The 6,261-nt window shown below is 48.1% G+C and overlaps 1 pseudogene; it reads right to left on the bottom strand.

The window, feature by feature from the left end:
• Window positions 1–920: 920 nt before the first annotated feature.
• Window positions 921–1,269, bottom strand: LOC139261986 (large ribosomal subunit protein eL33-like; annotated as a pseudogene).
• Window positions 1,270–6,261: the final 4,992 nt, after the last annotated feature.

Genomic DNA, 6,261 nt, shown 5'->3' with positions numbered 1-6,261 from the left:
AGTCATCCAAAACTCGGCAGCCCGTGTCCTTACTCGCACCGAGTCCCACTCACTCATCACCCCCTGTGCTCGTTGCCCCGTGTCCTAACTCGCACCGAGTCCCGCTCACCCATCACCCCCTGTGCTCGTTGCCCCATGTCCTAACTCGCACCTAGTCCCCCTCACCCATTACCCCCTGTGCTCGCTGCCCCGTGTCCTAACTCGCACCAAGTCCCACTCACCCATCACCTCCTGTGTTCGCTGCCCCGTGTCCTAACTCACACCAAGTCCCGCTCACCCATCACCCCCTGTGCTCGCCGACCTACATTGGCTCCCAGTCCGGCAACGCCTCGATTTCAAAATTCTCATCCTTGTTTTCAAATTCCTCCATGGCCCTCGCCCCTCCCTATCTCTGTAATCTCCTCCAGCCCCACAACACCCCCGAGATATCTGCGCTCCTCAAATTCTGGTCTCTTGAGCCTCCCTGATTTCCATCGCTCCACCATTGGTGGCCGTGCCTTCAGCTGCCTGGGCCCCAAGCTCTGGAACTCCCTCCCTGAACCTCTCTGCCTCTCTCTACCTCTCTCTCTCCTCCTTTAAGGTGCTCCTTCAAACCTACCTCTCTGATCAAGCTTTTCATCTCCTGTCCTAATATCTCCTCATGTGGCGCGGTGACAAGTTGTGTTCGGTAATCGCTGCTGTGCAGTGCCTTGGGACGTTAAAGGCACGATATAAATGTGAGTTGTTGTTGTTGCTTTTGCCCAAGACGAATGTCTTCTCCCAGAGACAGGAGATCAAATTCCACCACGGCAGCTTCAGTTAACTAAATTAACCTGCAATTAAAAAGCTAATGTCGGTCATGGTGACCATGAAACCACCTGATTGCCATAAAAACCCAACTGCTTCACTAATTTCTTTTTTTAAGACCACTTTGCGATTCATTCTCAATTTATGTACAACTGTGCTTTAAATCCTCGATGGGTACAGCATCACACGAATCCTGTGCCCAATAGCCTTAGCGGGCAGGTTATTGCTGAACTTGGCACAAACCATGCCACTGTTTCCATGAGCACGAGGCACCTTACCCCAAATGACACGAGTCTAGTTTGGTTGACCACCTGGAGTGACAGCGTTGCCCTTTGCTTTGTAGACGTAGGCACATCTCTTGCTCAGGTTTCATCACAGCAATAAACCCCCTCAATCTTCAGGAGAGCAGTATGCTCCCTTTGCTTTCAAAGGTCTCATTTATAGCCAGCAAACACTGCTTCAACACCACAATCTTCCAGGCATTGCGAGAGCGCTCGGTGCAGTGGAATTGCCTGCCTGGGAATCCAAGATGGAACCTGCCGTCCTTACTGGATCTGGGCCGATATGTGACTCCAGACCCACAGCAATGTGGCTGACTCCTTAACTACCCTCTGGAATGGCCCAGCGAGACACTCAGTTGTATTAAACCACTACGACAAAGTCAGTACTGGAAGGGACTTTTTACACATGGACTGGGACGATTATACCTGGATTGAGCAGTTTTACATGGAATGGAATATTTAAACGTGGAATAGACTGTTTATACACAGAATGGAATACTTATACCTGAAATGAGATTTTTCTACATGGAATGTCTTGTTTATACACGGGGTGGAATATTTACACATGGATTGGAATATTTATTATTGGAATAAGAACATAAGAACATAAGAATTAGGAACAGGAGTAGGCCATCTGGCCCCTCGAGCCTGCTCCGCCATTCAACAAGATCATGGCTGATCTGGCCGTGGACTCAGCTCCACTTACCCGCCCTCTCCCCGTAACCCTTAATTCCCTTATTGGTTAAAAATATATGGGATGATTATACAAGGAATGGACTTTTTATACATGCAATGAGCTGTTCATACATGGAATGGAAAACTTTTACATGGACTATGTATATCACTGTTCCTTCACCGTCGCTGGGTCACAATCCTGGAACTCCCTCCCTAACAGCACTGTGGGAGCACCTTCACCACACGGACTGCAGCGGTTCAAGAAGGCGGCTCACCACCACCTTCTCAAGGGGCAGTTAGGGATGGGCAATGAATGCCGGCCTTGGCTAAGATCATGCATAACTGACCTGACAGGGGAGTAACCACCATAACCCCAAGGTGGTTCTCCCTGGATCAGGAAGGTATATGCTTGCTTTTTTGGAAATAGGAGGTGTGTGGGGGACCTGACCCATCCACCTCCATGGCACGAACCTGGTATTGCAGTACTTCCAGGAACGGTGCAGTGGCTCTAGGCCTTTTGGCTAAGAGCATTGGCGCAGAGTGATCCTTGAATGGCCCCAAGGTGACCTCTGGCGTTTGTGATTTGACAAAGAAATGGAACGATTGGCTACGAATTTCAAAAAAAAAATAAATGCCGGCCTTGCCAGCGACACCCACATCCTGTAAACGAAGAAATTATTAAAAGGAAGAAAGGACAGGGAGTGTCAACAAAGCGATGGTCGCATATTTCGCCTTCACACCAGCTATAGTGCAACAACAAACAGTGCGGAGGAAATCTGTTAAACGTTTAAGAATCGGGGAGCCAGCCCGCCATAATAAACATTTCTCACTGGCCGCCCCATCAGCTCTCAACCATCATCATCATAGGCAGCCCCTCGGAATCGAGGAAGACTTGCTTCCACTCTTAACATGAGTCCTTAGGTGGCTGAACAGTCCAATACGGTTACCACAGTCCCTGTCACAGGTGGGACAGACAGTGGTTGAGGGTAAGGGGAGGGTGGCACAGGTTTGCCGCACGCTCTTCCCGCTGCCTGCGCTTGTTTACTGCATGCTCTCGGCGATGAGACTCGAGGTGCTCAGCGCCCTCCCGGATGCACTTCCTCCACTTAGGGCGGTCTTTGGCCAGGGACTCCCAGGTGTCAGTGGGGATGTTGCACTTTATCAGGGAGGCTTTGAGGGTGTACCTTGTAACGTTTCCTCTGCCCACCTGGGACTCGCTTGCCGTGTAGGAGTTCCGAGTAGAGCGCTTGCTTTGGGAGTCTTGTGTCGGGCATGCGAACAATGTGGCCCGCCCAGCGGAGCTGATCGAGTGTGGTCAGTGCTTCAATGCTAGGGATGTTGACCACTGCCATTTGACCAGCCGTGAGCAGAACGCTCCTCATCTCTTTAACCAACGCACGTTGGATTTATTGCTGGAGGTTTCGTCACACGATCTCCCCCTCATCCTTGCACAGACTCAGCTTGTATTCCCTTGAGCATCGAAGATTAAGGGGTGGTCCAATTGTGGGGTTTAAGATGATTCAGATGAGGGCAGATAGGAAGACTTGAATTTATATAGCGCCTTTTATGACCACCGGATGTCTCAAAACGCTTTACGGAGAGAAAAGATTTAAAAAACGAAAAGCTAAAAGCAGGAGAAACTCACTGAAATACCCCCGCAACGAATAAAAGCTGAAAAAAAATAAATAAAACTCTGATGAATGAGGGACAACATTTTATTTAAAAAAAGATACCAGCCAACGTTACAGCCAAGGTTTGAGAATTGCACAAATTGTGAAATCTAATCCGTCCAAGTCACCATGGAGCAAACCCAACCATTTTCTAAGAAAGAAAGCACTTGCATTTATATAGTGCCTTTCACAACCGCAACACGTCCCAAAAGCGTTTCACAGCCAATGAATTACTTTTTGGAGTGTAGTCATTGTTGTAATGTGGGAAAGGCAGCAGCCAATTTACGCACAGCAAGCTCCCACACACAGCAATGTGATAATGACCCAGATAATCTGTTTTTTTTTGGTGATGTTGATTGAGGGATAAATATTGGCCCCAGGGCACTAGGGGAGAACTCCCCTGCACTTCTTCGAAATAGTGAAATGGGATCTTTTAGGTCCACCTGAGGGGGCACAGTCTATTATGATGTAAAATCTCACCATAAATAAATGCCAGAGATTACTGCAAATTACCACCCGTGCATTACAGCACTCGAATAAAAGGCACTGGAAGGTGTGAAGATGCCAATTTCTGAGTGAATCTGGGTAGTGACAAGCCACAAACTCTAGTTATAGTACCGTGTCTGATGCACACTCTAACACAGAGCAATGTCCATTCAACAAGTAAATAGTGCATTGAGAATTCCTGAGATGAAGGGGTTGCCTTATGAGGAAAGGTTGAGCAGGTTGGGCCTGTACTCATTGCAGTTTAGAAGAATGAGAGGTGATCTTATTGAAACATATAAGATTCTGAGGGGGCTTGATAGGGTAGATGCAGAGAGAATGTTTCTCCTCGTGGGGGAATCTAGAACGAGGGGCAAAGTTTCAGAATAAGGGGTCGCCCATTTAAAACAGAGATGAGGAGGAATTTCTTCTCTCAGAGGGTCGTGAATCTTTGGAATTCTCTGCCCCAGAGAACTGTGGAGGCTGGGTTATTGAATATATTTAAGGTGGAGATAGACAGATTTATGAACGATCAGGGAGTCAAGGGTTATGGGGAGCGGGCAGGGAAGTGGAGTTGAGGCCAAGATCAGATCAGCCACAATCTTATTAAATGGCGGAGCAGGCTCGAGGAGCTGAATGGCTGACTCCTGCTCCTATTTCTCATGTTCTTAAGTAATGGAATGCCTGAACTGTGCTTGTTTAAAGATACAAGGCATTCTCAATAACACAGCAGAAAAAAATTAACTTAACCTCCTTTATTTTTTAATACAAAACCATTGCAAACCACATGACCTCTGCATCACTGATCAGAACAATTAAGGTTCATTTTGCCTGACAGATAACCCCTATCAGCCTGATGTAGAAACATAGATCTATTTAACCTTTCGCGAGCGGGGAAACAATATTATCTGAGCTCATCGTGACAGAGCGACCTGCCACTGTTGCCATAGCAACTGTTGCTGTTGTTGGGGCGTGATTTGGACAGGTTTCTGTGTCAGTGAGACTCGCAATGCACCCAGCTGACCACTTGCGGCCTAGTTTATTCTCCCCCACTGCCCTCAGTGCTCCTGCTCCCTCAGGGGCCTCTCTGGGCCTTTATCCAAATACAATGCCGTTGTGGGATGTTAGTAAAGAAATAAAGAGCTTGCATTTATATAGCACCGTTCACAACCTCACGACTTCCCAAAGTGCTTTACAGCCAGTGAAGTACTTTTGCAATTAGGTCACTGTTGTACCGTAGGAAACGCGGCAGCCAATTTGCACACAGCAAGCTCCCACAAACAGCAATAATATAAATAGCTAGGTAATGTTTTTTTTAATGATGTTTTAGTGATAAGTATTGGTCCAGAAGACTGGGGACAACTCCCCTATTCTTCTTCGAAATTTTGCAGTGGGATCTTTTACGTTCATCCGAGAGAGCAGACGGGGGCCTCGATTTAACGTCTCATCTGAAAGCTGCCACCTGCGACAGTGCAGCATTCCCTCAGTACTGACCCTCCGACAGTGCGGTGCTCCCTCAGCACTGCCCTTCTGACAGTGCAGCACTCCCTCAGTACTGCCCCTCCGACAGTGCTGCACTCCCTCAGTACTGCCCCTCCGACAGTGCAGCACTCCCTCAGCACTGCCCTTCCGACATTGCAGCGTTCCCTCAGTACTGCTCCTCCGACAGTGCAGCGCTCCCTCAGCACTGCCCCTCCGACATTGCAGCGTTCCCTCAGTACTGCCCCTCCGACAGTGCAGCGCTTCCACAGTACGTGCTCAAGTTTCTGGAGTGGGACTTGAACCCACAACCTTCTGATTCAGAGGTGAGAATGCTACCCACTTAGAGAAATGGAGGGAACAAAGTTGCATTTCCATAGCGCCTTTCACCTCCTCAGGACGTCCCAAAGCGCTTTACAGTGAATTAAGTGTACTTTTGAAGTGTAGTCACTGTTGTGATGTGGGAAACATGACTGAGCCAGAGATGAAGGGTTGTCTTATGAGGAAAGGTTGAGCAGGTTGGGCCTAGACTCATTACAGTTTCGAAGAATGAGAGGTGATCTTATTGAAACGTATAAGATTCTGAGGGGCATAGATAGGTGCAGAGAGGATGTTTCCCCATGTGGGGGAATCTAGAACTAGGAGACATAGTCTTAGAATAAGCATCGTCCATTTAAAGCTGAGATGAGGAGGAATTTCTTCTCTCAGAGGGTCGTGAATCTGTGGAATTCTCTGCCCCAGAGAGCTGTGGAGGCTGGGTCATTGAATATATTTAAGGTGGAGATAGACAGATTTTTGAACGATAAGGGAGTTGAGGGATATGGGGAGCCGGCAGGGAAGTTGAGCTGAGTCCAAGATCTGATCAGCCATGATCTTATTGAATGGCG

The sequence above is a fragment of the Pristiophorus japonicus genome, chromosome 4 (genome assembly GCF_044704955.1).
Source record: "Pristiophorus japonicus isolate sPriJap1 chromosome 4, sPriJap1.hap1, whole genome shotgun sequence".
NCBI lineage: Eukaryota > Metazoa > Chordata > Chondrichthyes > Pristiophoridae > Pristiophorus > Pristiophorus japonicus.
The sequence above is the reverse complement of the archived record's forward strand: the minus strand, read 5'-3'. Positions and strand labels throughout refer to the sequence as shown.